Source organism: Quercus suber, unplaced genomic scaffold, assembly GCF_002906115.3.
Source record: "Quercus suber isolate HL8 unplaced genomic scaffold, Cork oak 2.0 scaffold_949, whole genome shotgun sequence".
NCBI lineage: Eukaryota > Viridiplantae > Streptophyta > Magnoliopsida > Fagales > Fagaceae > Quercus > Quercus suber.
This window is the reverse complement of record NW_027070369.1, coordinates 1-12,441: the sequence shown is the minus strand read 5'-3', so window position 1 is coordinate 12,441 and position 12,441 is coordinate 1. Positions and strand designations below refer to the sequence as shown.

General features: G+C 32.4%; 1 pseudogene; it reads left to right on the top strand.

Annotated features, from left to right (window-relative positions):
- The first annotated feature begins 5,514 nt into the window (after positions 1-5,514).
- On the top strand, positions 5,515-9,561 carry LOC111991546 (rRNA-processing protein fcf2-like; annotated as a pseudogene).
- The last annotated feature ends 2,880 nt before the right edge of the window (positions 9,562-12,441 follow it).

Here is a 12,441-nt window from a genome sequence, read left to right as displayed (position 1 = left end):
ATGTATCATTAAGTAAAGTTGTAATCTAGAGTTGTATTAGCTTATTATCCCTAATAACACTGTACAATTTTAGGCCTTTTTATAATTCGATAGGGCCTTTTAATAAAGGGAGTAGAACCTTATGTGAATGGGAGCCTTGAGCCACTAGTACTAGCAGTGAAATAGTGGAGAGGTTATTCCAGAACTTTTTTTCCCTTGTTTAGAATGTGAATTCCTTTACCTTCAAGAATGGCATTCCTTACTCAGAAAGGTAGCCTAGAATCTTCCCTTGTCTTTTCACATCACTAAAAAGAACTTCACATGGTTACATATACAAGGATTCATTTGGGTGGTAAAAAATAATGATAGGTCCACGTAAAAATAATTAATTGTCTCTCATTCACAATCAACCACATCAAAGTTGTGGCACAAAAATTCTAATATGATTAAAACTATGTAGTTTAACTTTTAGTTTTAAGTGTTAGCTTATTTGACAAAGACAATATTATCAAGTTTCTTATCTATTTACTTATTATTCTTATTTTGGCATGTGAAAAAAATAGGGTCATATTAGATTTACCTAACACTCTTAAAAGACTAAGTAACATATTGGGTTGACTTGACCCTTAAATGATCCAAACCCTGCTAGGTCAAAATCCTAACCTGATTTATACATAGTCTAGGAAAACCCAATGAATAGAAGCAATCACAGCCCTCTACCAAAGAATCATCCATAAAAAATGTGAGGGCCTTGTCAACCTTAGTTGGGAGTGTAGGTTCAACCCACTAATTAATGAATAAAATCCAACCTAATGCTTCGGGTTAGATTTTCATGGGTTCAAATGGATGAAGTAAATGATTATGTGAAAATGTTGTTGACAGGTTGAGTTGGGTTTTAAATTTTATTAAGTTTAGGCTAGGTTGAGTTTGGGTTGATAGAATTTTCAACTCGAGTAATCCAACCCAATCAACTTTATTAATAGCTTTTGTAAGCGAGCGAAAATCAATTGTAACTCAAATTAGATAAAGAGTTAACATATGATGGCCCAATACAATTAATTTGTGGAGAATTGGTTTCCAAGGTCAACTTTTGTGTGCCTATATGGTTTAGCTTTTAAGTTAATGGGAAATTATCAAGTAAGTCATAAGAGAGAAGTAGATTTTGATATTAACTCTTCCTCAGGTTAGTCCGAGGAGCACTAGTTCTTATAATGTTCAAGTCTCGGTTACAAGGTAGTGTTACACAGATATGTTTCTTTTTCCAAGTTTTTCGTCCACCATTCTAGAGGTGTTTCCTTTCTTTATATAGCTATATGAATTGCATCCTAACCCTCCACTTGTACAGCCACTGATCTTCCTTTGGATGCTTCTCCCATCAAGGTTTTGCTGGAGGAGGTAGAATGTGCTGCAAACTGTGTGAGTACTATTCAAGAGTCATTCTACTATTAATGCAGCCAGCTGAGTTGGTGTAGTGCATTGACTGCGAAGGTGATGGGTACTTTACATGTATATTTCCTTTCTTCTTTGCTTGCACATCTCTACTACCTTCCTCGGTATTTTGTCTTTTGGTCTAAGTGGCCTGCTCAATGCTTCCTGAGGAACGCTCACTCTTTAGACTCCTCAGGTAGTCGGCCTATTTGGTCTCTATTCTCAGACTCTCATTTGTTTATTGGGTTAGAACTAATGAAGGAATAGGCCCTTCCACCTCCTCAGGCTGGGCCCATAGAGCTCTATTCTGTACTCGGATCTTACCCCTCCCACAGTTTTTTATATATAATTTTTAGATTAGGATCAAGTTACGATGTTACACCATTACATAATGTTTTATTAGATTAATATTTTGAGAATTTACATATTCTCTTCTTCTTCTTCTTCTTCTTTTTTTTTTTAAATGCTCGTCAAATATCTAGTTAATTGGATGTTATGTACCATATGATCCATAAACTCATGTGTTGCATATAATTTAAATTTAAACATTTTATGATGAAATAGTTATTGATCTCCAATCATCTTGATATATGCAAGTATGGAAAGTATAACAAGACAATGTAATCCAATAGTTGATTTGTCAAAATACTTATTTATTAAAAATTTATGGAACCCTACCTCCCCTTTCCTCAGATGTTTTTGTCATTTAGCCTGATTTTACTAACAACTTTGTTATGTAGCATCAGAACCAAACATATTAGTTAAGTAACATCTCAAGTCTCTGAGACTCGAGTTGAATGAATGAACTTAAGTCTCATAGACTCTAAGTTCTAAGTGCAGGCAATAACTGACGTGGAGTCTTAAATCCACATGGAACTCGAGGTTAAGAGACCTAAGTTGCTTAGCATGGAACTCAAGTCTTAAAGACTCAAGATCCTCAAAGAAAACCGAGTCTCTAAGACTCAAGTTTTGTTGGAAATATCATAGCATAAATGTCTAAGTCTCCGTCTCCCTCTCTCATATAACACATAACACATCTCCTTCTCACTCTCACTCTCACTCTCACTCTGTAACACGGCTCACTCTCACTCTCAGAAATATCATTTCTTGGTCTCTTACTCTTCCTCTCTTGTCATAACCATACCAAATGTTGTAACAAGGTCTCGTAGGCACTTCATATTACATATGAAGTGCCTACGAGACCTTGTTACAACATTTGGTATGGTTATGACATTATGTCAGAACATATCCAAAAACTCTACATCTCAAGCAACTTTGTATATGCTCAATACACATCACATATAAGAACACACATTACCTATTACATATAACAACTCATTATCCATTTCATATGCAATACAAAATTCCAAATCCTGGCTTTCAAAACCCATTCAGATTTTCAACAAAAATATCTTAAATAAGTTATAATAAAAAAAATCTGGCAATACTAAATAAGCCATTACCCATTTCATACCCAATACAGAATTCAAAATCCTTCTAAGATCATAGCTTTCAAAACCCATTCAAGTTTCAAAAATAAAATAAAATAAAATAAGTCATGATAAAAACCCAGCAAATAAATATTCACAATATTTACACTAACAAACTAAATAATTTTGACCCACACTCTAAAAAACATACTAAAAAAAACCATGTGCAAAATTCTAAAAAATCTTACTTGAAATGTAGATTTTTTGAGATTGTGTGAGGGAGAGAGAGAGATGGAGACAAGAGAATAAGAGACAGGTAGATTGAGAGGAGAATTAGTGACTGGTCTACATAGTAAGGAGAGAGTGAGAGAGAGAGAGAGAGAGAGAATTGGAGAGTGAGAGATCCATGGAGATTTAAACCCGAAGAAACTCGAGTCTTAAAGGCTTGAGTTCCGCGTGAAAAAAAAATTTCACATCAAGCTCTACCAAAGCACCAAATCAAGTCTCCCTTAGTGACTCAAGATGTTACCTAATAAATATGTTTAGTTTTCTTGCCAACTAATGAAATTGTTAGTAAAAGAAGGCTAATTGGCAACCAAAAAAAAAAAAAAAACTCCTTCTCCCACTATCTACTTATTTAAAAAAACTAAACAAAACTAAAAACTAAAGTAGTATAGCATCACAAAGAGTTACACAACGTATTTTAGGACTTAATTTAAATTTGTTTATTTTATTTATTTTGGTATTCTAAGACGTTGTTTTAATGAAATTGAAATACTAGGCTCATTTATGTAAATTATAATTGCCTATTGAATAATAGGCTTAAATAGTTTAAGGAAAAATCAAATTTTTATTAAACCCAACAAAATGCCCTAATATGACAACCCAATACGATCCCCATAGATTGGTTTGGTTAAGTTGGAGATTTCCCAAGTTGATGAGGCCAAATTGGTTTTAAAAATATCCCAACCTAAACTAACTCGACTTACGTATAGACCCCTAATCCCAATATTTTCCTCATCCTTGCCAAAAATGCTATGTAATCTCAAACCAAAACCAAGAGAAACCAATTGACATATGTGAGTTTCTTGATCTACGACTTTATTTTGGACATGGTAGCGTTAGAACGGTCATGTTTTTTGTTCAATAGAATTTAGAAGCCCATCCTGTGTATTTGTTTGACAAAATTGTTGGATAATGCGGAGATAATTAACAAAAACCTTTGTTCCATAACTAAAACAGCATAGATACATAGATGGTGGAAAAAATTGGCTTTTGCCCTATTTAAAAAAACAATCCAGCATTTTGCCCTCTTTTTCAAACAAATTAGGGAAATGCCCCTCTTTTGAAAATTGATTTTCTCAAAATCGAGTTAAGTCATATAGAGGCATTTTTAAGGAGTCTATAGTGATGTTTTAAGGACCTATAGTGGCGTTTTGTAACTTGATCTACATGAAGTCAAGTTATAGGTAAAAAAAAAAAAGAAAAAAAATTGCATGTAACTCGATTTCATGGAGATCGAGTTACAAAATGCCACTATAGGTCCTTAAAACATCACTATAAGTTCCTTAAAAAGGCCATTATAGGGCTCTAGAAATTTTTTTTTTTTAATAACTCGATTTTAAGAAAATCGAGTTTCAAAAGATGGGCATTTCCCTAATTAGTTTGGAAAATGGGACAAAATGCTACTTTTTTATTTTTTATTTTTATTTTTTTTTGAAATGGGCATTTCCTCCCATAGATGGTTAGATATTCTAGTATCAGAGCACCATATGATTTACATAGAAAGAAAAGTAATATATGCATTTACATTAAGGAAATTTCACAAAAATAAAAAATCAATAAAAAAACCAATTCACTAACCTCTCCTTCCAATTGGTTAAATGGAAGAAAATATAAATAATCAGACAGCAAAATCAAATTAGAATTACAAGCTTACATCCTTTAAATCTCTATAACAAACTATGATAAATATCCATCTTGCCATACATGGTATAAAAATGGAGAAAAGGCAACATCTTGAAAATAGTGTAATGATTGCTCTTGAACTTTTTGTTTACATGGTAATGATATTTTTAGTTTCTCCCATCAACTTCAGGCACCTTTACGATGATTCAAAACATTATCATGATTGTGAAAATTCAAATTATTTGATTTCTTGAAAATCTATGGTGGTTGTAACTTACAACAACAATACTTATTTACAGACTTAAAAGTAATTTGCTATTTCATTTCATCAAACTTATTATCCCCAAAATTTTCAAACAGCAGAGCTAATTTCTCATACTTATTAAATGTTTTTTTTTGAAGGACTAGAAGATAAGAGATGTGTAGGCTTTGGAATGAACATAACAGTAAAGTAAAAGTCGCAATTTTACCAGTCAGCAGGGAAACCATGGCCTTTTCCCTGGACCATCTTTAGAGCTAAAGAATTTGCCACTCCTCAACTTGTAAAAGTTCTCTGGTAGTCTAAGTTCTTCCCAAATCTGAAGTCCACCAGCTAAATACATCAAGAAATACTAGAATTATTATGCGTGATTCTTTACATGTCACACTTTTCTCTAGGTGATATATTGGTCGGTTCGGTTTTGGTTTGGGATTTTTTTTACCTCAAAAACAGAATTAACTGATATATATATTTCTGTATCTTTAGTCCATTACTGATCAGTGGCTTAGTGGTATGCTCCTTGTGGTTTGGTTATCTGATCCTAGGTTCGAGATTTAGGTTCGAGATTTGGGGTGGGACGATGGTTTTTTGCTATTTAATTTTTTAAAACCCTAGAGCATGATATAAATACGGATCTTATTTTTTACTTTTCTCTTCTTCAGCCGCCCCCTTCCCCAACTTTTTCTCTCAATTTTTTCTGTCTCTTTCTACCCTTCTCTCTTCAGTTCAGCCGCTCCTTCACTCAATTCTCTCTCTCTCTCTCTCTCAATAAGCTCAAAACACTAAAAAAAGTAAAATTTCCCGTTAAATATGGTTTAGGGTTATGTTTGGGAGTGTTTTTCTTTTGAACGATCAGCATAGACTGATGGGTTTGGAGCCTGTGGGTTTGAAATTTGGTTTTTATTTATTTATTTTTATCTTGGATCTCATATTATTTCTCTCATTTTTCAATCAAAATGCAGAATTTCAGTTTCAGGGTCATCAAAGCTGTTGGCTAATATTCTGTACTCATGGGTCTATCTGTTGGGAACTTAATTGCTAGATCGGATGAAATGGTAAATGCTTTTTCTGAATCATCATCTTTTTGGGTTGCTTTGAATTAACTTATTCTATAGGTGTTCTTTTGGTGTTGCATGACATATGTTTGATGAAATTCCTATTAAATTTGATGTGAGATCTTTTCACTCAACCCTTTTTTCCCCCTTATGGTTGTAAAAAAATTAATTTTTTAATGGAAATGATTAATTTGGTTATAACAGAAAATTTTCTGATAATATTTATTTAAATCTAAAATTACAGGCTAGATGAGTGATCAATAATAATAGGTAGGCTTTTTATTTCTTTAATTTTTACTTTTTAATTTTTTGTTGTGACTTGATGAGATTATTCTGCCCCTTTGTAAATAATTAGCCATTTGCTCTAACCTCTGAATTTGGAATGATGTTTGGGGCTATATAATGGTTGTTGGAGCATCAAAGCCAACTGTAGTGGCTGATGTAGATAGGTTTTCTAGTATGAAAAAGTAGAATATTGGTGAGTTTTAATTAATTTCAATTTATTTATAATGTATAAATTTTTTGCTTCACATTCTCAAGCTTTGAAGTGTTGGGTAGTGCATATGAACTATTAGTTAAGTGTTAGCTAATAGCTAGAATTTTGCTAAGTAACTCACACCTGGACCATATTGTTTAGTTTAGTGTTAAAATCAACTTAGCCATAAAAATTTGTGTTAAGGGTTCTAAATATTGTGCTAGGGTGTATTTAGCATATTTAAGCTTCAACTTAATCACTAAATCTCTCCTCAAATAGTCTTAGGTGTAAATGGCTGGAGGAATTTAGTTTTTTTTTTTTTTTTTTTTTTTTTTAACTAGCAAGCTTTGTTCTTTTATAATTTTTATAATTTTTTTTCCTGCTATCAATAATTACATTTTTTTTGTTGTTGGTAAAATTTACATAGGTTTGACTTGCCTGCACAAACCATCACCCCAGAGATTGAGAAAGGTCTACATTTACTGAAGGTGTGGTGAACTCTATTTTTGTCTATGTAATTTGTTTATGTGGCACTACTTTTCAATTATACTCAAATTATTCTCTATGTAACATTTTAATTGCTTCAAATTTGTTTCATTTTTGTGAATTTTCTTATTATTTCAATTTTCAAACTTATGTGGTTAGGGAATATGCCATTACGCAACTTGGGTCGCGGTCATGCAGCAATGGAACTAGGGAAATATTTAAATGCCTGTCTCTTTGTAATTAAAATTATAGCTTCAAATTTAATTAGATCTTATGCCTATACTTAAGCGATTGTTCGAATTTAAATAATTTACAGTCTAGAAAATTAGAAATGAAGTAGAAGGTAGGGTATTTCCTATTAATGTATTTGATATGTTCAATAATGTATGCGTAGTCATTAGCCTTTGGTTGGATCCTTGTTGAGCATTCGAAAATTATTTCCTGTGTATGGAATGTAAAAAGTCTTTACTTACCAAAAATAATGTTTGTGTATAATTTGACTCTAAATGGGTAACATAACAAACTGAAACTGAAAGCTGGTTGATTTTCCACGAACTGGAATTGATATATGACAGTATGGCACTAGTAGTTGTTTTTCTACCAATGACTTTGACTGGTTTGCTGATTCATGCCTTTTTGTAACTTTTAAGCAACATTCTTGGTGAGAGGGGTTTACCCTACACCCTAAAAAGATGATTTTCCTGGGATATAAGTGATATCTTTTAGCTATATACTGCCAACTACATTTCTTGTAAAATGGCATCGGCATAGTCAAGTGTAAAACTTGGGCTGGACTTGAAGTAATTATGATGGTAGTATCTTGGAGTCTTTGATTTGTTGCTTTATCTAGGATGTCTATTGTTTCAATTTCAAAAAGATGATTCAGAAACTCAACTTCACTCAAAAAGTTTTGTTTGTGTTATATTGACTTGAATGCACATGATTCTATTTTCTTACATGAAATTCACATCAAGAATCGATCAAACATATCATAGTTTAAGATGTGCTTTTAAATTATGATGTGCTCTATACTTTGGCCAAAGTGAGCGTTATCTTATGATAACATGTTACAGATATAAGATTAGACTTAATTCATTTAAGGATTTCTTTGGAGTTGAATAAGTTTGACTCAAACAATCTCCCATTTACTTTTGAATTATGCTGGAACTCATTTAGATATTAAGTCATTTTGTATTTATCTAAATGATGGAAAGTTATACAATACTCCTTGAGCAATGCTCTCTCCTCTCACATGAATAACAAGACCTACCATGAATTTAATTAGTGAGACTTATTGTTATGTGAGGGGAAGAAACGTGGCTCCTGGTGTACTGAATAATTACAATTACATAATCATATATAATAACTTATTGTGAAGCTTCTTTTTTTTTTTTTTTTTTTGGGATTTGGATTTTGAGGGTTGGGGGGGATAAGTTGTTGTGAAGCTTGGATATGCATGTAGTGGTTTATGGCTTTATCAAGTTAATAGGACACTTTTTATTGACTTTGATGGTTCATTTGCTTGCTAGGAGTTTAGATTCTGTAACTTAATTATATTCTAAATTCTTTTAAAAGAAAGTTCTATCTTGATTTCCAAATTTCCTCCTGTGTTCATGATTACAGTTGAGAAGTGCCATTGATCTGTAGAGGCACTACAAGAAGGGTGATTCAAAATCCAAAACTTTGCCCATGTATTTCCAGGTAAGTCTATTTGTAATTTCTAGAATAATAGTATAGTATATGATATCTTGGAGCTGTAAGTGGGACTCTTGTTATTCTCCTTTGGGTGGTATACATTTTGTTATTTGGGCTTGGCTAATTCATACACCTTTTGGTCTTTTGACAATAGATTGGGACGGTGATAGAGTCAGCATCATACTTCTTCACAGGTAGACTAACAAAGAAGGAGAGAAAGGGAACAATTGCATTTGAGGTGTTATCTGATCTCTCCCTTGCTGACTACAGGTGAGATATGCAACTTTATCGAAAACCATATGACCATATCATGACATGATGTGTTGAGTTCGAAGGGTAAAAGGAATGTGGTGTTGCCATGCGTAAAAATATATTATTTTGCCTATATATTATTTTAAGATGAATTCAGCAGAGGGAGATCTAAATTCTATATGAGCTTGCTTATCTTAGTTGTAATCTTCAAATGGACTCTAAAAAAAAATTTCAGAGACATAATTTGCGAAGAAAATGTGAAGCATGGTCATCATATATAACACAGTAATAAAAACTGAGAGAGCAAGAAGCATTAGATTTTTTTTTTTGGGGGGGGGGTGGGGGTGTTGAGGAGCACCAGAAAGCTGACCTTGTTATTTTTGCTTTGTATTTCTGGAAATTATTTCTCGCAGAAACTTCCATCTTCACTCACCCCCTCATAATCAAAATTTGGAGTCCTCTATTGTGCAGCTTAACATTTCCATTGCTACAGTGAATGATCTAATAAACTGTGATACTCTTGAATTTAACTGTAAATTTAATCTTAAATAATATCATTATAAATAAATAATTTTTGTAAAACTTTCTCGATCATTGTAAGCATACCAAATTTTTTTTTTTTTAATTTTTTTTTTATAATAAAATATTTGAGGAAAGAGGAGCAAATGACATAAAAGTAAATCTGACCCAAAAACATGATTGCTACACGTTCAATCTAGCATGAATAATAGGAGTTGGTATATAGTGGACCCGGCATATTTGCTTTTACTCCATCACTGACAAAATTTGTGAGGTTAATTTTAATCGATATTATTTTGAGACTTATTGGCTTTACTTCTTCTAAAAGATCTTAGAGGCTAGAGCTATGGGTGGGGAGGGCATGATGAAAGAACATACGTGTCAAAACGGCAGAGTCCACTTGCTATCGGGACTACGCATGCATGGGTGACCAGGGACAACCGGGTCCTTGTACCCATGACGTGGTCTCTTACAATTCTTAGCTTCCCATGTCGATCGTACTATTATTGTCATAGGTTGTCTTCTTTGATCTGCTGAACCACCCATCCACATGGATTGTGTATTATGACCATTATACTTTGACAATTAGCAACATCAGTTATTAATATTAGTAATAGAGGTTACTAATTACTAATATTCAACAATCATTAGTAATATTCAATAGCAATTAGTAACCTCAGTTACTAATATTAGTAATTGATGTTGCTAATTGTCAAAGTATAATGGTCATAGTACACAATCCATGTGAATGGGTGGTTCAGTAGGTCAAAGAAGACAACCTACGACAATTTGTATCTTAGAGAAGACAAGTTGTAATGGGTTGTTACGGGTTGTTTTCTTTGACCTGTTGAGCCATTCACTCATGTGAGTTGTGTACTATGACCATCATACTCTTACAATTAGTAACATTAGTTACTAATATTAGATACGTTACTAATATTCAACGACCATTAGTAATATTCAACAACAATTAGTAACCTTAATTATTAATATTAGTAACTGATGTTAGATACGTTACTAATATTCAATAACAATTAGTAAGGTTCAACAACAATTGTTGTTGAATATTACTAAATTACTAATTGGTTGAATATTAGTAATTGATGTTACTAATTGTCAGTCATTGGGTGGGTGGCTCAGTAATCACAAGTCATCAGTCTCAGTTCAAAAAATAAAAATTCTGTCTTCAAATTGCACTGATATTGCTAATTGTTGTTGAAAATTAGAAACGTATTTAACATCATTTACTAATATTAGTAACTGAGGTTACTAATATTTAACGACCATTATTCAATAGCAATTAGTAACCTTAGGTACTAATATTAGTAGCCGGTGTTACTGATTGTCAGAGTATGATGGTCACAGTATACGAATAATGTGGGCGAGTGGTTCAGCAGGTCAGAGAAGACAAGTTGTAGTGGGTTGTCTTCTCTGACTTGCTAAGCCATCGATCCATGTGGGTTTTGTACTATGACGATTATACTCTAACAATTAGTAACATTAATTACTAATATTAGTTACTAATATTAGTAACTAATGTTAGATATGTTACTAATATTCAACGACCATTAGTAAATTAGGTTACTAATATTCAACGACCATTATTCAGTAGCAATTATTAACCTCAGTTACTAATATTAGTAACTGGTGTTACTAATTGTCAGAGTATGATGATCATAGTATACAAATAATGTGGGTAGGTGGCTTAGCAGGTCAGAGAAGACAAGTTATCGTGGGTTGACTTCTCTGACATGCTGAGCCACCCATCCATGTGGGCTGTGTACTATGATCTTCATACTTTGACAATTAGTAACATCATAATGTTAGATAATTTACTAATATTCAACGGCCATTAGTAATACTCAAAAGCAAATAGTAACTTCAGTTACTAATATTAGTAACTGATGTTAGATACGTTACTAATATTCAACAACAATTAGTAAAGTTCAACAACAATAATTGTTGTTGAATATTACTAAATTACTAATGGTTGAATATTAGTAACTGATGTTCCTAATTGTCAGAATCATTGGGTGGGTGGCTCAATAATCACAAGTCATCGGTCTTAGTCCAAAAAATAAAAAGTTTTAGTCTTCAAATTGCACTGATATTACTAACGAATCTAACATTAGTTACTAATATTAGTAACTGATGTTACTAATTATCTGAGTATGATGGTCATAGTACTCAACCCATGTGGGTGGATGGTTCCGCATGTCAAAGAAGACAACCCAAGACAACTTGTAGTTTTGAGAAGACAACCCACGACAACTTGTATAGTTAATGTAAACGGTAATATTTTGGTTCAATGAGGATTCATTTAAGTTGAGTGACGTCGTTTTAATAAGTTTGTTAACTAAAGCTAGATAACATCATTTTGATCTTGCTTGTCTTCATCTTAGAGCTTCAGCTTCCAAGTACCGTTTGCAATTAAATTGTATTTTCTTGATTATTACACGGGAAAATGTGTATCTCTAATCTTAAATCATTTTGTTTAATTAACTTGGGCAAAAATAAAGGGATGACATAAAACTTATTTGGATAACATGATTGCTACATATTTAATTGGTTGTCGCACATTTTATCTATAACTGTACAAGTTGCATCAAAAAATTCTAATATAGTCCAAAATTCCAATACTATAGCCGTTAAAGAAAAAAATTTTGAGACTTGAATTTTCAAAGTCTTTCGAAGTTCCAAAGAATGATCAAAGACTTGTTAAAATGCTAATAGGATTTAAGTTTTCTAATGGTATTTCACCTTTTGAAAAAAAAGGACTTCTGATGGTGTTACACATTTTCAAAGTTGAAGGAATCTGGCGTATCAATGACTTAAAAAATGAATGATATCATTTTCTTTTATAAAAATTTTATGAGATAAAAGCAACTAATTAAAATTTCCTTAGTTGTTACCACTAAGCCAACTACCCCCAATTAGTTGTTATTAAAATATATA